This window comes from Macrotis lagotis, chromosome X, assembly GCF_037893015.1.
Source record: "Macrotis lagotis isolate mMagLag1 chromosome X, bilby.v1.9.chrom.fasta, whole genome shotgun sequence".
Lineage (NCBI taxonomy): Eukaryota > Metazoa > Chordata > Mammalia > Peramelemorphia > Peramelidae > Macrotis > Macrotis lagotis.
In genome coordinates, this window is record NC_133666.1 from 307,401,977 (window position 1) to 307,429,322 (window position 27,346).

At 36.6% G+C, this 27,346-nt stretch overlaps 1 protein-coding gene across 3 annotated transcripts in view; it reads left to right on the forward strand.

Moving 5' to 3' along the window:
• DYM (dymeclin) overlaps positions 1 to 27,346 on the forward strand; it is a 619,494-nt gene that overhangs the window by 248,616 nt on the left and 343,532 nt on the right. The window lies entirely within an intron of this gene.

Genomic DNA, 27,346 nt, shown 5'->3' on the forward strand with positions numbered 1-27,346 from the left:
GTGTTATAAAGGTAAAGTTGATAGGTCTTGGCAACAGATATGGTACCAAAAGAACTCATGCCTCTATATTATTTATATTTTCCACAAAAAGAAAGTTGAAAGATATCAAATGAGATTAAAAATTGATTATATTTTGCCAGACTGTAAATCACTTATTACCATTGTGGAAGTCATTTCCAAAATAGCTGTAATCTCATCAATTTATTAGAGCAATGATCAAAATTAGAAAAAAGAATAAAAGTGAGAAGGTAAAGTATTGAAGCAACTTGAACATGACATTCTTAAAGAAGCTGAGAAATTAGGACAATGGATAAATGAATAGGCATTAATGTAGATTGTGATCATTTTCTAAATTTAACAAATATGAACCATTTGCCACAATGAGAATTCTAAAAGAGCCATCTGAGCCAGGAAAAGCTTGATATTCTTGCTAACGAAAGGAATATGACTTCCAAAGACAACAGTGCTTGAGCCTATAAACTTCTTTGTAATATATTATTGAGGGGAATGGTGGGATATTATGAGCAGTATCATGTCATAAAATAGCAAAGAAAGCAGTGGAGGGAAAAATACAAGTTTTTAGAAAGTTCAGCAAGAGACTTTAAGCCAGATCATTCTAAACATATTTAAAGCAGAAACTTAGAAGCCATCAGAAAGTTTCATAATAAAATCTTTTTGTAGACTCACAGTTATACAAGGATCCCCTCTTTTTTATGGATAAGGAAACTGAGGCCCAGAGAGTTTAATTAAGTGACTTACCCTAGTCCACATAGGTAGGAAATATCAGAGAACCCAGTTCCTCTGGCTAAAAATACTTAGCCTTTTTAGCTGTTCTCACTATCTCTTGATGATAGCAGAACCATCTTTTTTGTAGTTTTACCCCAAACTCTTCAGTGTCCTGCATGATAAAGTAGGCATAGCAGGTGAGAAAATAGAGAAAGAGCAGCTGAACTAAATCAAGAGTACACAGATGAGGTTCTTGCTGGAAACGTGCAGTTTTTAAAGCTGGTGATAATGAGTGGATTAATCTTTAAGATATCTGAAACAGGGAAAGATACCATAGTCCTGAAGGGGAAATGACCATTATTATCATCAAAAGAAGATGATTAAGAAAATATTAATTAACTACAAACCCACAAGCCTGCTTTCCTGTCTCTAAAAATTCTTTATGCAACTCATCAAACTCAGTTCAATTATGTTTTAAGTTCTAATTCTACAACTTGCTATATATACAAAGGCAAAAACAAAATGCAAGTACACAAATAAATATAAATCACATATAAAGTATCACAAAGTAATAATGGGAGGGCTAACAAGGGGAGCAGACAGGAAAAGCATGTGTACCTGGTACCTAAACTGCACTTGAATTGAGGAGAGAGAACTTTCCTGACCTTAGGACAGTTTCATGGGAACCCATGGAACTCCAGAGAATCCAGGGAAATCCATGGGAACCCCGGGGAATAGTTGAACTGGAATGCAAAGGACTCATTTCTTAGTTTGAAATAAGAGGAAGGGTAGGTGGGAACCAGATTGTGGAAGACTTTAAATGACAGGCAGAGGAATTTATACCTAGAGGCAATAGGGAATTTTAAAAGATTTTTGTTATAATTTTTTAAAATAGAGAAGAACAGTATGGTCTGGCCTGCAATTTAGGAGTATTATATTGGAAGCTATTTAGGAAATTAATTGCAAAGGGAAAAATAGAGAGGTAGGCAAAAAACTTAGCAAGTGATTACAATAGCCAAGATAAGAGCTTATCAGGATCTCAGGGTAGAGACTGAGTGGGGAAGTGTTGAAAAGGTAGAACTTATTTCCTATGGTAAATTAAAGGAGAAAGAAGTTTGGTGTAGTCAAGAAGAGAGGGATTTGGGAAGGAAATAAGAATTCTGTTTGTACATGTTAGAGAGCTATCCCAGAGGTATTAAGATGGAGATATCCAATAGCCATTTAGTGATAGAAAGGGTAAAGAGTAATTCTTCATATGTAGATTCTGGTATTGTCTGGTGTTATCTGGTCATAATTGAAGCTGTTTATGAAGTTAAACTACATGTGAGTACATCATTGAACTTCTAACTTTGATAGATGTAACATTAAAGGTCACTTTGTTCTGCAACCTTCTGATTTATTACTATCTAGAGAAGGATTTACCTAGGGAGATGAATGCTTTCTAAACAAATCAATCAGTAAACTTTTATAAAACAGCTGCTGTGTGCCAAGTACTTTCTTAAGGGCTCACAGCAATTTGCAGCTTTCAGAGGATATCCAATATAGAGTTCAAAAGGAAAATGATTCTCTCTCTCTGTCTCTCTCTCTCCCCACATATAAATATATATATATTTATATGTATATTGTACTTAAGTCTTCAAAATATTCCCACATGTATGTAAATTACACTGCCCTGATTTCCTCAAACCCTAAAAACTTATACAGTAACCTAAATGAGAATCATAAAGTTAGTAAGCATTTATTAAGTATCTCTTCTGTGCTGGACAATGTACTAAACCCCGAGGATAGACATATGAAAAAAAGAAAATAGCCCCTGCTCTTCTAGGAACTTGCAATCTAATGGGGGAAGTTAAAACTAACATACCAAAGAACTATGAAAACATAATGGTGTGAAGGAGGGAAGGAAAGAGGTGAGAAAAGTATCTGACCTGAGAGCACACTGGAAAAGTCAGAGAAATCCCAAAATAGTGTATCCCAGCAAGAAATAGGATTCTTCCTTATTAAATGACTCGTCACCACAATTAAAAGTTTAAAAGGTAGTGATGAATTCAATACTAAGGCTCATGAGGATTTCAGGTTGATATTTTCCCAATAATGAGCCTCATATTGGCAAAATCAGTCAGACTGGTCTGAAGGTGAGAGGTGATTAGCCAGAATATCCTGGCTATCTGTATCCATAGAAAAATTAATGGATTATTTTTTAATATTATCACATTTTGTTATTTACAGCCTTATGACTAGAAGGTTTTTGTTGTTATAAAAAAAGAAAGAAAAAAGAAAGGTTAATTTGAATATATATATATATGCAAGCAATTTTGGAATATGCCGTTTTCCAGATTTGTAGTCAATTATAAATATTTTATGTTATAAAAACATTAACAAATCTAGGAGGTTTCCCATTTTTATTACATAGCTTTCTTTTTATTTTGTTTCTTTTATTCTCTTTTCTTTTTATCTCTCTGTCTCTGTCTCTTTCTGTCTCTGTCTGTCTGTCTCTCTCTCTCCCTTTGGTTTTTGCAATCACAGAGCTAGGTAATTATTAAGTGACTGAGGTCAGATTTGAACTCAGGTCCTTCTGACTCCAGAGCCCATGCTCCATCTACTGCACACCTAGCTGCTCCTTGATATTAGTTTTATTTTATGGGTTTTGGAAGTCTAAATAGGCATGCATTTAGTTCATTTTCATTTATGATATTTATTAACTGATTAAAACAAACTAGACATAAAACATCATTGCAATTAGGGAGTAATAGAGTTTTTGTTCTTGAAGAACTTTAAAAGTTTCATAATGCTCAGATTTTTGGGATTCCTATATAAAATTTCTAATTCTATTCCCTCTTTTATCCTCCAAGTCCTTAGTTTATATATTATTTCTTCTTTCAATTTCAATTTTTTATTTCTTAATTTCTTAGCTCCTACCCTTTCTAAATTCTACTACTGACTTAAGCTATTGCTCCTTCTTTAGCTACTTTAAGTCTTATTTGCTAGAGCAGCTGGTGGTTTAGCAGAAAGAGCAGCAGGCCTGACTCGAGAAGGCCGAAGTTCAAATCCATCTTCAGATACTTCCTAGCTATGTGAACCAGGGCAAGTCACTTAACTTCTGTTTACCTGACTGGATCCACTGGAGAAGTAAATGATAAAACCACTCCAGTATCTTTGACCAGAAAATTCCAACTAGGGTCATGAAGTTTCAGACATGATGAAAATAGCTAAACAACAACAAGCCTTACTTCCACCTCTATCACAAATTATCCTTTCAAGGATCACCATTGACTCTCTGAATCATCAGTTCATTTTTTCATTCTTCATTCCCCTTGATCTATTTACTTAGAGTATCCACCACAGGTGTTCACAAGGACTATTTGTGCCCAATTTGTGGTAGAACATTCTGAGCTCATATTGGTTTGATCAGCCAAAGTTGGACACACTCTAATTTTTCTCAAACATAGTGATGTCATTTTGCTCTTCTTCGATAATGAAGGACAAGAACCAACCAACCAACCAACCGATTTCCTCTAAGGGGAAGTAACTTACCTAGTATCACCTGCTAGTAAGTCACAGGACCAGGATAAGAGAAACCTTTAAGTACTCAAAGGACTGCCCTAGAAGAGATATTCTCTTTGGCTCCCCCTGGCAGAACTATAGCAATGGGTAAAAGTTTCAGAGAGACACACTTAGGTTAGGAAAGAGACAACCTCTCTAAGTAAAGTATTATCTCAAAATGGAATGGTATTTCTAGGGGAGTAGATTATCCTCATTAAAGGTCTTCAAACAAAGGTCAGATATTGGGGATGTTGGGAACATTCTCTAGAAAGGTTTATTTAGATACTGATTGGACTAGATGAAGAACTCGGGTTCCTTAGGTCTTTGTGATTCAGTGGTAACAATCACAATATGACTGGGTTTTAATAAAGGAAACATGACAAGGACTTTCAGTAGGAGAAAAGAGAGATGTGCTTAGTTGTATAAGCTCTACCTGGGTGAGACAACTAGTAGTAAGATGACAGATAGTAAAGACAGACAAATGGTACAATAGGAAATTTAGTAGAAGTGTCTGACCCTCACCTCCATGAAAAGTTTTGCATAAAATTGACAAGTCTTCTGTAGTTTTAGAAACTTGGGATGTAGTGACCTTTGGAAAACGGTTTTGCCATGTGATGATGTGAGCTCATAGTGGAGAAAATGCAAAGATGACATTTACTCCAAAGATGACAGATACTCCAAAAAAGAAAGACATCTGTTACCTACCTGTCTGCTAAATCCTTTCTAGTGTCTTTTTTGTCTGCTTCTTATTCCTTCTAAGAATGTCTTTCCATCAGAGTTTGGTTCATATACTGTTCTTCCTACTAAATCTTTTTGTAATTTTTTTTTTTTGCAAGGCAAATGGGGTTAAGTGGCTTGCCCAGGGCCACACAGCTAGGTAATTATTAAGTGTCTGAGGCCGGATTTGAACTCAGATAATCCTGACTCCCAGGGCTGGTGCTCCGGATACACTGCGCCACCTAGCCACCCCACTTTGTAATTTCTGACAACTGGAATAGCATTTTGTTTCCTCATTATTGAAATTTCACATTCTATTTTATATTTTACTATTATAAATGCATATATCTTCCTTGCTACATGATAAGCTCTGTGTGAATGGATTGTCTTGTCTATCCTTGTAGCTTTCAGAATGTATAGCATGATTTCCTATAAAGTAGAAGTTGCTAAATATTATATGAATGAGTGAATAAAATCTGTCTTAATAGAAATGATTTGATTAATTATATGTTTTCAGTTACAGTATTCTCATAAGTCTTGTTTTTGTATATTCAGATTGTGCTTTCAATGATAGATTTCTACTTGTTCTTTTTAAAACTTTAAGGCAGTAGGCCAGATTTGAACTTAGGTACTCCTTACTCCAGGGTTGGTACTCTATCCACTGCCCATTTGTTCTTAATAATTGTCTCATTAGGTTTCTATTTTCTATTTTATCATTCTTGTAAATCATCCTTCCATTTTCTTTTCCAAGGTTAAATGTTCTTTAATTATTTTATTTTTTAGTCCTTAGTCAACATTGGATTAACCTTTTTCATTCTTTCATTTCTGTAACCCCAAATTTATTTTAATTTGAAGGGTAACTTTTATTCTAACAATAGAAGATTCACTACTTTAAATTTTCTTGGCCCCAAACTATAAATCTTTGGGAAATAGTGTAACGTTACCTCAGTTATTTTTTTAAAATAATCTTGCCAACAGGAAAATGTAGTTCTAGTAGAATTCTTGGGTAAGAGATCAGAGACTTGCATCATATGAAGACCTGAATTTTTCTTTTTGAAGAATTATGGCTGTATCTATAGGCCTGTAGGATGTGGACATTAACTTTGACAGGTTGCCAAATGTTCCCCTACAGTGAAAGGAGATATACCTCAATTGCATTTGCCAGAAAAAACAAGAATGGGAATTTCAAATAAAATGCTCGGGAATCAGGATGATTCAGTGCACTGTAGAAAAATTCATAAACATATCAAGATTCAAAAGAATTTAAAAAAAGATAAAAATAATAAATTAACATTAAAAAAATAAGTTCTTTCAGCCATATTTGTCCAGCAATGCATAGTCAGTTCTTACTTAATCACACTAATGAAGGTGAGCTGTGTTACAAATTATTTTTTTGTTTGTATTTTGTTTTGAAAAGCAGAATTTAATTTCCTGATTATTTAGTTGGAGGGGAGAAGAGCATATAGCCAAGGAACTTGTTGGATAAAGCCTTCATCTTTCCTTTAATCTTTATTTTTCCCCTCATCCCCCCATTCTCTCCTCACCTCTCCTTCCCTTTCATATTTGTTAGCTGCCTATTGTGCCCAGGATAATGTGCTATTGATTTAAAATGAAAACAACAAAAATATAGATAGTTCATGCTTTCAGGGAACTTATAACCTAGGATCAAGGTCTAGGAGAATGGGTCTAATACTTATATCTTATAAAATAAGTATAATGCAAGTTAGAAAATGATTAATATGTGAAGGACTGAGAATTTTACAGTTGCAGGAATCACTTCTATATAGAGGGGTCAAAATTTTTCCATTAATAACTAAACTATGGCCTTAAAGTATATGGTTTTAGTTCTTAGATTACTTCATTTTAATGCTCTTTGTTTAATTTATACTCTTTACACTCTTTTATACTCTTTTTATACTATTTTCCACCTTTTGCTATCTCACTTGCCTTATCTTTTCTCCAAGTTTTGGTGTATACTGCCTTCACTGGAAACGATTCCATATCTCTCCCTAATTTAAACAATATTATCTTTCTCATCCTTCAAGGCCACTTTTTAGTCACTGGTGAAAAATTCTAGACTGATATTATAAATGCAGGCCTTGTCTCACTAGAGGTAATAATTGAAATGAAAGTAGATGACATTGCCCATGAAAAAAGTGTATATAGAGAGAATGAGAACAAGGACAGAACTTGAGTGATACCTAAAACCTTTAAAAGAGCTGAGGAAAGAATAGACCAGAGAAGCTGAGAGAGAGAGAGAGAGAGAGAGAGAGCGCCACTATCAAGAAATTAGATATAGTCAGATATACCTAATGTTATCTCACATTCAAAGGGTTTAAGGAATAAAACTAAAGCCAACAGATCAGTTTTCATAGTGACAGAGATAGAGACCAAATTACAAGGTGGAATTGGTGAATGGTTAGTTATACTTCTAAACTAGTTTGTTTTTTCTTGCAGTTTTAACAGTGAATGGGAGCAAGTTGCAGTATTAAAAGAAGATTTGGGGAAGTGACAGGATTTGGAGGAGAAAAATACCAATGCCTGATTTATACTAAGTATTTAAGAAATTCCTGTTTATTGAGTATATCTGTAGTCAGAAGATTGAAGATCATAGACTAAATGATCTATGGAAAAGGTGCTAGAGGAGATAATAGATCATGGGTTGTGTGGGACAGATAGAAAGGTTTGGCCTTGTCAAGAAGAATGGCAATCTAAACTTAGAAAAGAGAAGAGCATAGTTGAACACAGTAAAGAACTTTTGAGAAGTAGAGAAAATAAGGGAGCTGAAATCTAATTGGCTTGTGTTTTCTCAGCAATAGGGAACACTGGATTGGAGACAAAGTCCTAGTTCTGATACATTCTAATTTGACTTAGCATAAGAAGATCTTTTAATTTCTCTGAATTTTATTTTTCTCTTATATATACAAAGGGGATATCATTACAATATTATATTGTCATAGGATTATGAAGAACTTCATTAATCTTAAAGAGCTGTCTCAATGTGAGCTTATTATAATGGGATAGTCAATCTTTCTAATTTGAATTTTTTTCTTTTTAGCTTCAAATTCTCTCCCTCCTTTCCCCCCAAACCCATTGAGATGACAAGAAATATGATGCCAGTTATACATAGGAAGTCATGCAAAATATTTCCGCAATAGCCATGTTGTGGGAGAAGAACAAGAAAAATAAAATGAAAAAATTTATGCTTCCATCTTTACTCAGAGTTCTTCAGTTCTCTCTTTGGAGGTGCTTAGCATTTTTTTTTTTATCATGAGTCCTTTGGAATTTTCATGGTTTATTATATTGTAGCTATATCTTAATAAATCATTGTATAATATCATTGTTACTGGGTAACATGTTCTTCTAGTTCTAGAAGCTCACTTTACTTTGTACCAGTCCATATAAGTTTTCACAGGTTTTTCTGAAACCATTCCCTTTATCATTCCTTGTATCACAAAAGTGTTCTGTCACTATTCTGTACTACAACTAGTTGAACCATTTTCCAGTTGATGGGAAACCCTTCAATTTCCAATTCTTTACCACTACAAAAAGAGCTGCTAGAAATATTTTTGTACATATAGGTCCTTTTCCCTTTTCTTTCATCTCTTTGTGATACAGACCTAGTAGTGCTATTACTGGGTCAGAGACATAGTTTTATGACCCTTTGGCCAAATTGTTCTCCAGAATGGTTGAACAAGTTCATATCTTTACTAATAATGTATTAAAAGTTCCTATTTTCCTGCTTTGTCATTTTCCTTTTCTGTCATATTAACCAAAGAAGGGTCTGAGGTGATCCCTCAGCTGTTTTAATTTGAATTTCTCTAAATATTAGTGTAGTATCTTTTTGTAATTGAATTTATTGAAGGCATTGGGGTTAAGTGACTTGCCCAATGTCATACATTTTGGTAATTGTTCCGTATCCGAGGCCAGATTTGAACTCAGGTCCTCTCAACTCCAGGGCTGGTTCTCTGTCCACTACTCCACCTAGCTGCCCTAGAGTCTATCTTTTGAAAGAAAAGGCAAAATTCCAATCAAGTGTCAGAAGACAAGGCTTTTAAGGGGCAATAAAGAGTGAAATTAATGGTCAATAAGTGAATTAAAAGATTATAATGCAACCATGATGGTTCAGTTAATTAATATGCTGCTTTGTATAATTAGCAAGTATTCCATATGTTTAAGAAGTCCCTTACATACACATAACAACAAAACTTCATTTGCAAATCTGTCATACAGAACATTTCTCCATAAAAAATTTATATGAAACAACCAATGTTGTATTAGTTCCACTCATTTTGTAATCAAAACATTGATTTGTAAAGAAAATCATTAAGCACTTACTGTGTTTGAAGCTCCATGAATATAAATTGTAAAGCAAGTTTGTGTCTGCTCTCAAACAACTCATATTCTAATAGGAATAAAACATTTAGGGAGGAGGGTTCAATTGCAGGACTGATAGAGAAACCAGATACTTTGAGACAGCTACAAAGAAGATAAGGCCCAGTAACATATATTCCAAGTAGCTGGAATATACAAGTGAGAAAAGTTATACAGCTTCTTTGATTGGTTGGTTGGTTGACTTTTATTTTGTTCTTGAAGAGATCCCAAATGATAACACAATCTTGGAGTTAAAGTAAAGTGTATACTATAAGGCTGTTCAGACCAATATGAACTCTGAAGGCTCTACAACATTTCAGGCACAAGTAGTCCATGGGAACATTTGGCGTGGAGACATCTCCAAATTTGCACATTCCATGTTTCTTTAGAGCTACTGAAGTTCTGCTTTTCTCATAGAGCACAATGCCTTCTTTGATGCAGGCAGAGAAAAAACTGTCTTTTGTTAGTATCTCCCATGTCACACAGTTAAGTCCAAAGTCCTTCAGAAAGACCTTGAGAGTGTCCTTGTATTGCTTCATCTAACCATCTGATTTTTCTATAAAATAGTCTTTTAGGCAAATATGTTTGGTAATCTAATACTGTGGCTCCTTTGGAATTTTGCCTTCTGGAGTAGAATTTGAATGCTTAACACTTTAGCTTGAAAAAGGATCCCAGATCTTCAGAATCTTCCTAAGACAATTCAAGTAGAAGTGATTCATTTTCTTGGCATTGCCCTGGTATAATGTCCAGCACAATAGTTCTTGTAGATCTTCAGTTTGCTAGGAAGTCTTCCCTCTCACACTTTCTTTTGAACCAGCTCTGGCATTGTGTGTGTGTGTGTGTGTGTGTGTGTGTGTGTGTGTATCTGCCTCATCATTTATGTTTATATCCCTGCAAAGTATACTGCCAAGGTAATTGAACTTATCCACTGTATTCATAATTTCTCCATTTGCTGTAATCAATGGTTCAGCATATGGATAGTGTGGTGCTGGCTAGTGGAGTACTTGTGTTTTCTTTCTCCATTTTTGTTAATTATTTATTTGTTTTCACATTACTACAATAATCTTGTATTGAAAGTAAACATAAACCCTCATAAGTCAGTCCATTATAGAAGTTCCTTCAATATTTTTTTAATTACAGTGCTATTGTTAACTGTATTCCCTCCATTCTATTCCTTCCCACTCTCATTTATGCCATTCTGTCTCTCCATTCACCCTGTCCCTCCTAAGAAATGTATTGAATCTGACTACCCTTCCCCACAATCTTCCCTCTCTTCTGTCATGTTCACTGACTCTCCCCTCCCCTGTCCATTTTCTTCCATCCCTTTCTTTTACTTTTTCCTTCAGGGTAAGATAGATTTCTTGACCCAATTGAATGTGTTATTTCCTCTTTGAGCTATTTCAGATGAGAATGAAAGCTTCACTCATTCCCCCTCACCTTACCCTCTTCCACACCATTGTAAAAACTTTTTTTTACTCTTTTACATGAAATATCTTAGCTCATTCACCTGTTCCTTCCCTTGCTCTCAGTACATTCCTTTTTTACCCACTGACTCCATTTTGAATATATTATACCATTATACTTAGCTGCCTTCTGTGTTGTGTCTCTATATGTACCTTCTAACTGATCTTATAAATGAGAAAGTTTATATGAATTATCAGTATCTTCTTTCCATGCAGGAATACTCTAAGATCAGCATCATTAAATCTCTCACAATTACCCTTTCCCGTCCACCCTCTAGGCTTTATCTGAGTCTTGTACTTGAAAATCAAACTTTCTGTTCAGCTCTGGTCATTTTAGCAAGAAAGTTTGAATGTCCATTATATGTGAATATCCATCTTTTCCCTGGAAGAGGATGTTCAGTTTTACTGGGTAGTTGATTCTTGGTTGTTATCCAAGCTCTTTTGCCTTTCAGAATATCATATTACAAGTCCTTAGGAGTTCTTAATGTAGACACTGCTAAACACTGTGTAATCCTGGCTGAAGCACCATGGTATTTGAATTGTTTGTTTCTGACTTCTTGTAGTATTTTTTTCTTTGACTTGGGAGTTCTCAAATTTGGCTGGGAGATTTTTGGGATGGGGAATCTCTTTCAGGAAGTGATCAGTGGATTCCCTCAATTTCTATTTTTACCCTCTGCTTCTAGGATATCAGGACAATTTTGCTGGATTATTTATTGAAAAATGAAGTATTGTCTCTGTTCCTGGTTATGACTTTCAGGTAGCCCAATACTTTTTAAATTATTTCTTCTGGATCTATTTTCCAGGTCAGTTGTTTGACATGAGTTATTTCACATTTTCTTCTAATTTTTCATTCTTTTGATTTTGTTTTATTGTTTCTTGATTTCTCACAAAGTCATCAGTTTTCCTTAGCTCCATTGTACATTTGAAGGAGTTATTTTCTTCAGAGACCTTCATTATCTCCTTTTCCAACTGTCCAGTTCTGCTTTTTTAAGGCATTCTTCTCCTCATTGACATCTTGGATTGATTTTTCCATTTGTCTTAAACTGGTTTTTAAGATATTACTTTTGGGGACAACTAGGTGGAACAGTGGATAGAGCCCTGGCCCTGGAGTTAGGAGGACCTGAGTTCAAATGCAGTCTCAGACACTTAATAATTGCCTAGCTTTGTGATCTTGAGCAAATTTCTCAACCTCATTGCTTTAAATAAATAAAAAAATAATAAGATGTTATTTTCTCCATTTTTTTTTTTATCATCCTCACCAAGCTGCTGACTTGGTTTTCATGATTTACCTGCATCTCTCTCATTGCTATTTACTTTGAGTTTTACAGTCCCCCCCCCCAATTTTTGCTTCTCTTCCCCCACCCCCCACAGAAAGCAGTTTGTTAGTCTTTACATTGTTTCCATGGTATGCACTGATCTAAGTTGAATGTGATGAGAGAGAAATCATATCCTTAAGGAAGAAACATAAAGTATGAGATATAGCAGAATTACATGATAAGATATGTTTTTTTAAAAAAATAAAGGTAATAGCCTTTGGTCATTGTTCAAACTCAACAATTCTTTCTCAGAATATAGATAGCATTCTCTGTCGCAGATACCCCCAAATTGTGCCTGATTGTTGCCCTGTTAGTCTGAGCAAATCCATTAAGGTTGATCATCACTCCCATGTTGCTGTTAAGGTGTACAGTGTTCTTCTGGTTCTGCTACATCTCACTCAGCATCAGTTCATGCAGATCCTTCCAGGATTCCCTTCTGGTTTCTAATTGAACATACCATAGATGTACATTCAATCCATTTCCAATTCTTTGCCACCACAGAGCTGCTATGGATATTTTTTGTACAAGTAATGTTTTTGCCCCTTTTCATAATCTCTTGGGGGTATGGACCCAGTAGTGGTATTGCTGGTTCAAAGGGTATGTACATTTTTGTAGCCTTTTGGACATAATTCCAAATTGCTCTCCAGAAAGGTTGGATGAGTTCACAGCTACTCCAAGAACATATTAATGTCTCAGATTTCCCACATACCTTCCAACATTGAACATTGTCCTTTCTGGTCATATTGGCCAGTCTGAGAGGTATGAGGTGGTACCTCAGAGATGTTTTAATTTGCATTTCTCTGATAAGAAGTGATTTAGAGCAGTTTTTCATATGACTATGGATTGCTTTGATTTCCTCATCTGTAAATTGCCTTTGCATATCCTTTGGCCATTTGGCAATTGGGGAATGGCTTGTCTTTTTTTAAAAAAAATTGACTCAGTTCTCTGTATATTTCCAAAATGAGTCTTTTGTCAGAAATAGTAATCATAAAAATTGTTTCCCAATTTACGACATTTCTTTTGATCTTGGTTACAGTGGTTTTGTCTGTGCAAAAGCTTTTTAATTTAATGTAATCAAAATTGTCTATTTTTAATGATGTTCTTCATCTCTTCCTTGGTCATAAACTGCTTTCCTTTCCATAGATTTGACAGATAAACTATTCCTTGATCTCCTAGTTTGCTTATAATATTGTTTTTTTTTATTTCTAGATCCTGTATCCATTTTGATCTTATCTTTGTATAGGGTGTGAGACATTGGTCCAATCCAAATTTCTGCCATACTAACTTATAATTTTCCCAACAGTTTTTATTGAAGAGAGAGATTTTATCCCAATAGCTGGACGCTTTGAGTTTATCAAACAGCAGATTACGATAATCATTTCCTGTTATTGCACCTAGTCTATTCCACTGATCTACCACTCTATTTCTTAGCCAATACTAGTTTTGATGACTAATGCTTTATAATATAATTTTAGATCTGGTTCTTTTGCACTTTTTTTATTAAATCCCTGGAGATTCTCAACTTTTTATTTTTCCATATGAATTTACTTACAATTTTTTCTAACTCATTAAAATAATTTTTTTTTGGAATTTTGATTGGTAGGTCACTAAAAAAGTAGTTTAATTTTGGTAGAATTGTTATTTTTATTACATTTGCTCGGCCTATCCATGAGCAGTTGATATTTGTCCAATTATTTGAATCTTTTTTTTTTGCATGAGAAATGTTGTAATTGTTTCCAAAAAGTTTCCGAGTTTGCCTTGGCAGGTAGGCACCCAGGTATTTTATATTGTCTTTAGTTACTTTGAGTGGGATTTTTCTTTCCAGCTCTTTTTTCTGCATCTTACTAGCCATATATAGAAATGTTGAGGATTTATGAGAGTTTATTTTATATCCTGCGACCTTGCTAAAGTTGCTAATCATTTCTAGTAGTTTTTAGATGATATTTTGGGGATTCTCTAGGTACACCATCATGTCATCTGCAAAGAGTAAGAGTTTTGTCTCTTCCTTCTCTATTCTAATTCTTTCAATTTCTTTTTCTTCTCTAATTGCTGAAGCTAACATTTCTAATATGATATGGAATAGTAGTGGTGATAATGGGCATCCATGTTTCACTCTTCATCTTATTGAGAATGCCTCTAGCCTATTCCCCATTGCATATAATGCTTGTTGATGGTTTCAGATAGATACTGCTTATTATTCTAAGGAACAATGCATTTATTCTAGTGTTTTTAGTAGGAATGGGTGCTATATTTTGTCAAAATATTTTTTAGCATTTATTGATATCATCATATGATTTTTGACAGGTTTGTTATTGATATAATTAATTATACTGACAGTTTTCCCAATATTGAACCAACCCTCATTCCTGGGATATATCCTACTTGGTCATAATGTATTTCCCTAGTGACAACTTGTTGTAGTCATATCGCTAAGATTTTAGCTAAGATTTTTGCATCTATACTCATCAGGGAGCTAGGTCTATAGTTTTCTTTCTGTTTTAACCCTTCCTGGTTTAAGTATCAGCACCATATTGGTGTAACAGAAACAGGCAGAGTTTTGCCTTCATCTATTATTCCAGAGAGTTTACATAGAATTGGAACCAGTTGTTCCTTAAATGTTTGATAGAATTCACTTGTGAATCCATCTGGCCCTGGAGATTTTTTTCTTAGGTAGTTCAATAATGGCTTGTTGAATTTCTTTTTTCTGAGATAGGGTTATTTAGGTATTTAATTTCCTTTTCATTTGACCTGAGCAACTTATATTTTTGTATATATTCACACATTTCATTTAGATTACCAAATTTATTGGCATAGAATTGTGCAAAATAATTCCAATTTTTAATCCAATTTCCTCCTCATTGGTGATGAGTTTCTTTTTTCATTTAGGATACTAGTAATTTTGTTTTCTTCTTCTTTTAAATCAAATTGACTAGAGGTTTATCAATTTTATTGTTTTTTTTCCTAAAACCAGCTCTTGGTTTTATTTATTAGTTCAATAATTTTCTTGCTTTCAATTTTATTAATTTCTCCTATAATTTTTAAAATTTCTAATTTGTTATTTAACTGGGGGATTTTAATTTGGTCTTTCTCTAATTTTTTAGTTGCATATTTAGTCCATAGATTTCTTCTTTCTCTAATTGATTAATATAAGCATTTAAAGATATCCTGTGTCCCCTGACAGCCGCCTTTAGTGTATCCTATAGTTTTTGGTATGTTGTTTCATTATTGTCATTATCTTGGATAAAATAATTAATTCTTTCCATTATTTGCTGTTTGATCCACTCATTCTTTAAAATGAGGTTATTCACCGGCCCTGAAGTCAGGAGTACCTGGGTTCAAATCTAGTCTCAGATGCTTAATAATTGCCTAGCCATGTGTCCTTGGGCAAGCCACTTAACCCTATTTGCCTTGCAAAAACCTAAAAAAAAAAATGAGGTTATTTAGTTTCCAATTAGTTTTGGGTCTATATCTCCATAGCCCGATATTGCATGTGAGTTTTATTGCGTTATGATCTGAGAAATATGTATTCACTATTTCTACTTTTCTGTAATTTAGTTTTAGGTTTTTATGCCCTAGTACATGGTCAGTTTTTGTGTAAGTGCCATGTACTGCAAAAAAGAAGGTATAGGGGGCGGCTAGGTGGTGCAGTGGATAGAGCACCAGCCCTGGAGTCAGGAGGACCTGGGTTCAAATCTGGTCTCAGACACTTAATAATTACCTAGCTGTGTGTCCTTGGGCAAGCCACTTAATCCCATTTGCCTTGCAAAAAAAAGAAAGAAAGAAAGAAAGGTATGTCTATCCTCATCAATTTGCTCCATAAGTCTTATCATGTCTAGGTTTTCTAACAATCTATTTACCTCCTTAACTTCCTTCTTGTTTATTTTATTGTTAGATTTATGTAAATCCAAGAGCAGGAGGTTGAGGTATCCCACTAGGAAAGTTTTGCTGTCCATATCTTCCTATAACTCATTCAACTTTTCCTCTAAGAATTTGGATGATATACCTCTTGGTGCATAATATATTTATTATTGAAATTACTTTATTGTCTATGGTGCCTTTTAGGAGAATATAATTTCCTTTCTTATCTCTTTTAATGCTGTCTATTTTTGAAACTGCTTTGTATGAGATAAGGATTGCTCCTGCTTTTTTCACTTTAGTTGAAGCAAACTATATTTTGTTCCAACCTTTTACTTTTATTCTATATGTATCTCTCTGCTTCAAATGAGCTTCTTGTAAGCAACATATTGTAGAATTCTAGGTTTTATTCCATTCTGCTATTTGCTTACATTTTAAAGGAGAGTTCATCCCATTTACATTCAAAGTTATAATTACTAACTCTTTATTGCCCTTCATCTTATTGTCCCTCTCTTTATATTTTTCCCCTTTTTTCCCTTTATCCATATTCCCCAGTATTTTGTTTCTGAATACCACCATCTTCAGTGTGTTTGCTCTCCTTTATCCAACCCCACTTTTGTTGCCTTCCCTTTGCCCCTTCTTCCTTCCCTTCCTTATATTGGTTCCCCCTTTCCTCCCCCTCCTCCTTCCCTTTTTTACCACTTTAAAGGTAAGATAAATTTCTTAACTGAATATATGTGTGGTAATTTTAAGCCTGCCTTATGAGAGCAAGATTAAGGCAGTTATCACTTCCTCCCTTCTTCCCCTTTGTAATAGGTCCTTTGTACCTCTTTTGTAATGTGATTTACCACAATCTCCTCCATACTCCCATCTCTTCACTATCCTCTTTTTTTAAGGAGATATTGTTTTTAAATCATTCTATCTGAGTGACAGAAAGGTCATGAGTGTCCATCACTTCTGGCTAAGTATATTTTCTCTAATAGAATTATAATTATTGAGTTATTAAAATCTTTCTCCCAGGTAAGGATATAGCCAGTTTCATGTTATTGGATAGTAGTTTTTGAATAAGTCTCTTGAATAAATCATGAGTGTCCATTTCTTCTGGCTAATTAAATTCTCTCTAATAGAGTTACAATTCTTGAGAGTTATTAAAGTCTTTCTCCTAGGTAGGGTTATAGCCAATTTCATCTTTTTATTTTGAATTTTTTATAATTTTTCCCCTAATCTTACTTCCCGCCCCCCACCCCTCAGAGAAGGCAGTCTGTTAGTCTTTACATTGTTTCCAATGTATACATTGATCTAAGTTGAATGTGATGAGAGAGAAATCATATCTTTAAGGAAGAAAAATTAACTCTTGTGCCTGATTGTTTCACTAATGTAATGAGCAAGTCCATCAAGTTTGATCATCACCCCCATGTTACTGCTAGGGTTCACAGTGTTCCTCTTCTTCTGCTCATCTCGCTCAGCATCAGTCCATGCAAATCTTTCCAGGCTTCCCTGAATTCCCATCCCTCATCGCTTCTAACAGAACAGTAGTGTTCCATCACTTCCATATACCACATTTTGTTAAGCCATTCCCCTATTGAAGTAAATTTACTTAATTTCCAAATATTTGCCACCATGAACAGAGCTGCTATGAATAGTTTTGTACAGGTCATATTTTTTTTATACATTACTAAAATACTCTTATTTTAGAGCAAGCATAATACCCCCCCCCCAAAAAAATATAGATCCTCATGAAAAATAAAGGAAATAGAAAAAAAATGTTTTTTTCAGTCTGTGTTCTGATACCATCACCTCTGTCTTGGGTGGATCACATCCTTTATGATAAGTCCATCATAAAAAGTACTTCCATATTTTTCCACTGTTGCCTGTTGCTGATTGTAATTCCCTCCATCCATTCCTCCCCACTACCATATATTACATTTTCTCTCTCCTTTCACTCTGTCACTCTTCTAAAATGTGCTGTAGGGTAGGTGAGTGGCATGGCAGACTGATCACTGGCCCCAAGCCCACATATCACCCCTTACACTCAGCAACCACCTGGCCCTGAGATCCCAGACAGGCCACCCAATCCCACCCCCTTGAAAGAACTAAAAAAGAAAATGTTATATATGTAACTATTCTCTCCTATGAACTACCCACTCCTCTATTGCCCACATCCCTCCCCCCCACTTCCCCCTTTCCCCCCTTTTCTCCTTTTTAGTCTAGATGTCTATACCCTATTGAGCTGTGTATGCTATTTCCTCTCTCAGTCATTTCAGATGGCAATAAGGCTCCCTCATTCCCTCTTGCCTTCCCCCTTCTAACCATTGCAAAAAAAGTACATGAAATATCTTTTATATGAAATACAGATATAGCCTATTCTACCTCTCCTTTCTCTTACTCCCAGTACATTTCCCTTTCAACATTGACTCTATTTTTACAATATATTATCTCTTCACCTTCAACTCTTTCCTGTGCTTCATCCTTGTAACTGCTCTGTTAAAAGAGAAGGTTCATATGAGTATTATCAGTATCATCTTTCCATGCAGAACACCAGTTCATCATCATTAAATCCTTCATAATTTACCCTTCTACTTCATTCTCTATGCTTCACCTAAGTCCTGTATTTGAAGATCAAACTTTCTGTTCATCTCTGGTTGTTTCAACGGGAACCTTTGAAATTCCCCTGTTTGATTGAAAATCCATCTTTTCCCCTGAAAGAGGATACTCAGTTTTGCTGAGTAGTTGATTCTCGGTTGCATTCCAACATCTTTTGCCTTCTGGAATATCACATTCCATGCCCTATGTGCTCCTAATGTATAGTTTCTGCTAAGTCCTGTGTGATCCTGACTGAAGCTCTGTGATATTTGATGTGTCCTTCTGGCTGTTTGTAATATTTTCTTTTGAACTTGGAACTTAGCTATAATATTCCTCTGGGTTGGTTTTTTTTTTTTTTTTTTGGACCTCTTTCTCTGGAGATCGGTGAATTCTCTCAATTTCTATTTTGCCCTCTGTTTCTAGGATATCAGGCCAATTTTCCTGTAGGATTTCTTTAAAAATGAGGCCAAGTTTCTTTTCCTGATCATGACTTTCAGGTATCCCAATAATTTTTAAATTATCTTTCCTGAATATTTTCCAGATCAGTTGTTTTGCAGTGAGATGTTTAACATTTTCTTCTAATTTTTCATTCTTTTATTGTTGAAGTATTGTGTCTTGACTTCTCTTAAAGTCATCAGCTTCCTTTACCTCCATTCTTGCTTGATCTGAAGGATTTGTTTTCCTCTGAGAGCTTTCTTATCTCTTTTTCCATCTGGCCAATTCTGCTTTTTTTTAAAGCATTCTTCTCCACAATAACTTTTTGAACTGTTTTGTCCATTGGACCTATGCTGGTATTTAAGATGTTATTTTCTTCAGCATTTTTTTGGATCTTCTTCCAAATCTTTTTTAGCTCTGTCATAGCCTGAGCTCAACTTTTATGTTTCTTGGAGTCTTTATATCAAGGAACTTGTATTTCTCCTTCAGATTGAGTATTTTGATCATTCTTTGGATCATAGTCAAAGAATTTCTCAGTGGTGTTCCTCTTTTTCTCTGTGTTCTCATTCCTCCAGCCTGTGCCTGGTTTGGGGGTGCTTTCTGAGTTTTTGAGTCTTATTGGTACAGATCCCCGGCTTTGGGGGATGTTTTAGACACCCCTCTGGGACGTTTATTCCTCCAAGGTCTTATGTTCTCTTGCCTGTGCTTTGATGTGTAGATGACGACAGGCAGTGCCCTCTGCCCTGGAGCTGTGAGGAGGGACCCTACTAGCTTAGTATGGAAGGCCAAATTGCAACCTGGATCTGAGTGTGTGTGCAAACAGTAGAATCCTTCCCCAGGGAGAGCAGAGAGGTTTTTGCAGTCTCCTCTCACCCCCCTTACCATCTGTGGGCTGTGCTTTGCAGGTTCAGGCTCGTTTCCCCAGATTTCTGCTGCAGGTCCTTGACGCAGGTCTGCTCTGAGGCCTTGCTCCTCACTCCACACTCATTCTGGTGCAAGAGAGTTCTCTTATGGCCCCTTCTCTCACCACTGTTTCAGGTGATCCCTGGGCTGCGCTGAGCTGTGACTGGGGCTTTTTTCCAACCCCCGGTCCTGGTAAAACACACCTTTCCCACGGAACTTCTAAGTTATCTTCAACTTGGAAAATGTATCTCTCAGTCTTTCTGTGGGTTCTGCCCCTCTAAATTTTGGCTAGAGTCATCATTTGACATCTTTTGGAGTTTATTGGGGAACAAATTTGTGGGAAATACTGCCTTCACACTGCCATCTTGGCTCCACCTATTTGAAATCCAAATTTGCTATTAAACTTTGGTCTTTTCATCAGGAAAAATTGGAAATCTCCATTTTCATTAAATGTACATCTTTTGCCCCTAGAAGAGCAGGCTCAGTTTTGCCAGATAATGAATTATTGGCTGCATTCCAAGCTCTCTTGCTTTTTTGGAATATTGCATTCCAGGCTCTTATATCCCTTAATGCTGATGCAACCAGGTCCTGTGTGTAATCCTTACTGTGGCTCCTTGGTATCTAAATTGTTTCTTTCTGGCTACTTGCAATATTTTATCTTTTATCTGATAGTTCTGGTACTTGCCTCAATATTCCTTGGCATTTTCCTTTTGGGATCTCCTTTCCGGAGGGGATCAGTGTATTCTTTCAGTAACTATTTTGCCCTCTTGTTCCATGATATCAGGACAGTTTTCCATTACTAAGTCCTGTAATATTGAATCCAGGCTTTTTTTTTCTCTTCATTGTTTTCAGGAAGACCAGTAATTCTTTGTTTATTTCTCCTTGATATATTCTTGAGGTCAGCGGCTTTGTTGATGAGGTATTTTACATTTTATTCTATTTTTTCAGTTTTTTGATTTTAACAGATTCTTGTTGTCTCATAAAGTCATTAGTTTCCACAGACTCCATTTTTTTAGAGAAGAATTTTTTTCATTTACCTTTTCTAACTCCTTTTCCATTTGGTCAATTCTATTTTTTTAAAGAGTTTTCCATTTAACCAATTGAAGTTTGGAGAGGATTATTTTCTTTTTTTGCATTTGTCCAATTGTATTTTTTAATTAATATTTTATTTTATTTTTCCAGTTACATTTTTCTTCTGACATTCATCCACTTGCATATTTATAATTTACACATTTTTCTGCCACCCTCCCTTTCTACCCCTCTCCTCTGTGTGGTGAACAGTCTGGTAAAAGTTGTACATGTACTGTGTTTTACATATTTACTTATTAGCCATTTTGTATATGAAGAATTAGGGCTAAGGGAAAATAAAGAAAACAATGGAAGAGGCAGGAAAACATAAGAGAAGTTTTTAAAAAGTTAACATAGTATCCATTCAAATTCTGTGGTGTTTTGGGGTTTTTTTCTACTAGATATAGATAGTATTGTCCGTTATAGATCTCTTCGGGTTTTCCTAGATCTCTGAACTGCTGGGAGGAGCTGCAGCCATCACAGTTGATCAACTTGTAATGTAGTTATTAAAGTGTACAATGTTCTCTTGGTTCTGCTCCCTTCACTCAGCATTAGTTCATGTAATTCTTTTTTTTTAATTTTTTTATTTATTCTTATTTTTGTACAAATGATTTTTTATACGTTATTAAAATATTCTTGTTTAAAAGTAAACAAGAGGGCGCAGCTAGGTGGCATAGTGGATAAAGCACCGGCCCTGGAGTCAGGAGTACCAGGGTTCAAATCTGGTCTCAGACACTTAATAATTACCTAGCTGTGTGGCCTCGGGCAAGCCATTTAACCCCGTTTGCCTTGCAAAAAAAAAAAAAACCTAAAAAACAATTTAAAAAATAAAAGTAAACAAGATACCCCCTCCTCCAAAAAAAAAAAATAGACCCACATGAGCAATAAAGGAAAGAGAAAAATTAAAATTAATAATAATAATAATAGTAATAATAAATAGGTGCAGCCAGGTGGTGCAGTGGAAAGAGCACTGGCCCTGGAGCCAGGAGCACCCAAGCCCAAATCTGGCCCCAGATACCCAACAATCACGCAGCTGTATGACCCTGGCCAAGCCACCCCAACTCCACTGCCCTGTAAAAAACAAAATAAAAACCCAAAATAAAATATAATAATAGTGATAACAACAATAACAACAACAACAACAATAATAATAATGATGATAATAAAAAAAATAATAATAATGGCGGCCAGGTGGTGCAGTGGATAGAGCACCAGCCCTTGAGCCAGTAGCCCCTGGGTCCAATCCAGCCCCAGACACCCAACAGTCACGCAGCTGTACAGCCCAAGGTAAGCTACTCAGCCCCATTTGCCCTGAAACCCCCTCCAAGAAAATAACAATAATAATTATAAATGTGTTTCAGTCTGTGTTCTAACACTGCCAGCTTTGTCACGGGTGGATTACATTCTTTATGATAAGTCTATCACAAGAGCTACTTCCATATTTTTCCACTGTTGCCATTGCTGGTCACAACTCCCTCCATCTGTACTCCCCCACTACCATATACTATATTTTCTCTCTCCTTACACTCTTTCCCTCTTCTTAAATAAATTTACTGTAGGGTAGCTGAATGGTGCAGCAGACAGATCCCTGGCCCTGGGGCCAAGAGGCCCCAAGACCACATACCACCCCTTAGTCCCAGCATCCACCCGGCCCTATGGCCCCAGACAGGCCATCCATTCTCAGCCCCTTGAAAGAAGTAAAAAAGTAAATGTGTTATATCTGACCACTCTTCCCCCACGATCCACCCTCTCTTCCATCACTCACATCCCCACCCTTCCCCCTGTCCCCCTTCTCTCCTTCTTACTGTAGATGTCTTTACCCCATTGAGTATATATGCTGTTTCCTCTCCTAGCCACCTCTGATGAGAGCAAAGTTTCCCTCATTCCCCCTCATTTTCCCCCCTTTCATATCATTGCAATAGCTCATTGTAATAAAAAAAATCTTAGTATATGAAATATCTTAGCCTATTCCACCTCTCCTTTCTCTTACTCCTATTACATTTTCCTTTTATCCATTGACTGTATTTTTATACCACAATATATCTTCAAATTCATCTCTCTCCTGTGCTTCATCTATAAAAACTCCTTCTACCTGCTCTATTAAATGAACAGTTTCCAATGAATATTATCAGTATCCTTTTTCTATGCAGGAATACATGCAGTTCATCATCATTAAGTCCCTCATATTTTACCGTTCTCCACTCTGTATGCTTCACCTGAATTCTGTATTTCAAGATCAAACCTTCTGTTCAGCTCTGGCCATTCCAACAGGAATATTTGAAATTCCCCTGGTTCATTGAAAGTCCATCTTTTTCCCTGAAAAAGGACATTCAGTTTTGCTGGATAGTTGATTTTTGGTTGCATTCTGAGCTCTTTTGCCTTCAGGAATGTTATATTCCAAGTCCTGTAGGCCCTTAATGTAGTTGCTACTAAGTCCTGTGTGATCCTGACTGCAGCTCCACAATATTTGAGTTGTGTTCTTCTGGCTGCTTGTAATATTTTCTCTTGGACTTGGGAGTTCTGGAACTTGGCTATAATATTCCTGGGGGTTGCTTTTTTTTTTTTTTGTGGATCTCTTTCTCAGGGAGATTGGTGGATTCTCTCAATTTCAATTTTGCCCTCTGATTCTAGGATATCAGGGCAATTTTCCTGTAGTAATTCTTTGAAAATGATGACAAGGCTCTTTTCCTGATCATGACTTTCAGGTATCCCAATAATTTTTAAATTATTTTTCCTGAATCTGTTTTCTAGATCAGTTGTTTTTATCCATGACATGTTTCACATCTTCTTCTAATTTTTCATTCTTTTGGTTTTGAAGTATTGTGCCTTCATTTCTCATAAATCAGCACCTTCCCTCAATTCTATTCTAGATCTGAAGGATTTGTTTTCCTCATAGAGCTTTCTTATCTCTTTTTCCATCTGGCCAATTCTGCTTTTTAAAGCATCTTCTCCTCAATAGGTTTTTGAACTGTTTTATGTATTTGGCCTAAGCTGGTTTTTAACATGCTATATTCTTTAGCATTTTTTTGGATCTCCTTGACTAAGCTGCTGACTTCTTTTTCATGTTTTTCCTGCATCTCTCTCATTTCTTTTCCCAATTTTTCTTCTGTCTCCTTTACTTCATTGTCAAAATCTTTGCTGAGCTCAATTTCTGTTTTTCTTGGAGTCTTCAATGTTTATTTTCATTTTGTATAAATAATGTTTTTATACATTAATAAAATGTTCTTGTTTAAGAGTAAATGAAATACCCCCCTCCCCCCATAAATATAGACTTGCTTGAGCAGTAAAGCAAAGGCGAGAGAAAAAATTAAGATTAAAAAAATAATAGTAATAATTGTAGGTATGGCCAGGTGGCCCAGTGGATGGAGCACCAGCCCTGGAGCCATGAGCACCCAAGCCCACATCCAGCCCTGTACACCCAACAATCACCCAGCCATGTGACATGCAAGCCACCCAAACCCCACTGCCCTGTAAAAACCAAAAAAAGAAAAAAAAAACCCAAAATAAAATAAAATAGTAATAATAGTAGGTGTGGCTGGGTGGTGGACAGAGCATTGGCCCTTGAGCCAGGAGCACCTGGGTCCCAATCCGGCCTCAGACACCCAATGATCATCCTGCTATGAGGCCCCATTCAAGCCACCCAGCCCCCTTTGCCCTGCACCCCTCCAAAAAAATAATAAAAGTAAAAAATGTGCTTCAATCTTTGTTCCAACTCCAACAACTCAGTCACAGGTGGATCACATTCTTTATGGTAAATCCATTGCAAAAGTTACTTCCTTATTTTTCCACCATTGCCATTGCTGATCACAACTCCCTCCATTCGTACTTCTCCACTACCATGTGCTATATGTTCTCTCTCTCCTTTCACTCTGACTCTGCTGTAGGGTAGCTGAGTGGCGCAGCAGACAGATCCCTGGTCCTGGGGCCAAGAGGCCCTGAGCCCCCATACTACCCCCTTAGGCGCAGCATCCACCTGGCCCTATGGTCCTGGACAGGCCTTCCAATCCCAGCCCCTTGCAAGAAGTAAAAAAAGAAAATGTTATATCTGACCACTCTCCCCACATGCACTCACATCCCCCCCTTCCCCCATCCCCCTTCTCTCCTTCTTACTCCAGATGCCTATACCCCATTGAGTATATATGCTGTTTCCTCTCCTAGCCACCTCTGATGAGAACAGAGTCCCTCATTCCCCCTTGCCTTCCCCCCTTCCATATTATTGCAATAGCTCATTGTAGTAAAGAAAAACCTTATTATATGAAATATCTTGCCCTATTCCCCCTCTCCTTTTTCATTCTCCCATTACATTTCCCTTTTTTCTTTTGACTCCATTTTTACACCATATTTTATCTTCAAATTCAGCTTTCTCCTGTGCTTTAACTATAAAAGCTCCCTCTACCTGCTCTATTAACTGAGAAGGTTCATATGAGTATTATCAGTGTCATTTTTCTATGCAGGAATACATGCAGTTCATCATCATTAAGTCCCTCATATTTTCCCCCTCTCTTCCAATCTCCATGCTTCACCTGATTCCTGCATCTGAAGATCAAACCTTCTGTTCAGCTCTGGCCATTCCAACAGGAACATTTGAAATTCCCCTGGTTCATTGAAAATCCATCTTTTTCCCTGGAAGAGGACATTCAGCCTTGCTGGGTAGTTGATTCTCAGTTGCATTCCAAGCTCATTTGCCTTCCGGTATATTCTATTCCAAGCCCTATGAGCTTCCAATGTAGTTTCTACTAAGTCCTTTGTGATCCTGGCTGCACCTCCATGATATTTGAACTGTGTCCCTCTGGCTGCTTGTAATATTTTCTCTTTGACTTGAGAGTTCTGGAATTTGACTATAATATTTCTAGGGGTTGGTTTTTTGGGATCTCTTTTCATGGGGGGATTGGTGGATTCTCTCCATTTCTATTTTGCCCTCTGCTTCTAGAATATCAGGGCAGTTTTCCTGTAGTAATTCTTTGAAGATGATGTCAAGGCTCTTTTCCTGATCATGACTTTCAGGTATTCCAATAATTTTTAAATTATCTTTCCTAAGTCTGTTATCCATGTCAGATTTTTTTTAATGAGATGTTTCACATTTTCTTCTAATTTTTCATTCTTTTGGTTTTGAAGTATTGATTGCTGGTTTCTCATAAATTCATCAGTCTCCCAGAGTTCTATTCTTTGTCTGAAGGATTTGTTCTCCTCAGAGAGTTTTCTTATCTCTTTTTCCATCTGGCCAATTTTGCTTTTTAAAGCATTCTTCTCCTCCATAACTTTTTGAACTGTTTTATCCATTTGACCTAAGCTGGTTTTTAGCATGCTATTTTCTTCAGCATTTTTTTGGATTTCCTTGACTAAGCTGCTGACTTCATTTTCATGTTTTTCCTGCATTTCTTTCCTTTCTTTTCCCAGTTTTTCTTCTAACTCCCTCATTTGATTTTGAAAGTCTTTTTTGAGCTCTGTGTGGCCTGAGCCCAATTTCTTTTTTTCTTGGAGTCTTTAGATACAGGAGTTTGTGCTTCCTCATCTTCAGACTGAGTATTTTGATCCTTCTTGGGCTCATATGCAAAATATTTCTCAATGGTCTTCCTCTTGTTTCTCTGCTTGCTCATTTTCCCAGCCTGAGCCTGTTTTGGGGGTGCTTCCTGAACTTTTGGGACACTCCCACAAGGGTCTCAGTATGTGAGGCTCTGTCCTCCCTCCTGGTCTGTGAATGAACATATGCACCCCACGCCACCCCCCCCCCCCCCCCGCCACGGGCCTGAGTTGGGGCGGTGGCTGCTCTTCTGTGGGAGAACCTAGACTGAGATCAGGATCTGAATGTGTTCAGAGCCCCAGAGTGATGTTCCAGAGATGGGGCTCTGCATTCTCTCTCTTCACTCCCCTCCCTTGGTTTAATGGGCTCATGCCCTGGGGGCTCCTGCTTACCTGCTCTGCCTGCTTCTAGTTCCTTGACTGCCAGCCCCACTGCTCACTGGGTGCCCTGAGGGCTGGTTTTCCCTTCTGACTCTAGCCCAGTGCTCCGGGGTATAGGTCAGGAAACTGCCCCTGCTGCCACTGGGAGCCTGAAGTTCCTTCACTCTGGGGGCTACCCCTCTAATCCTGTGGAGTGGAGCCTGTCTGCTATTTTCCAGGTTACCTTGGGCTGGAGAATTGCTGGATTCCTCTGCGGGTTCCTTCTCTAGAAAATTTAATTAGAATCCTTATTTTATAAGTTTGGAAATATCAGAGAGAGAGCACCTAAGAGACTATCCTCTCCTGTTGCCATTTTGGCTTTGCCTCTCCCCATTTTTTCCCAATGATTTTTTTTTGTTGTTTCCCATATGTTCATATTGATTTTTAAACTCCTTATTTCTTCAAGGAAATCTCTCTGTGCTG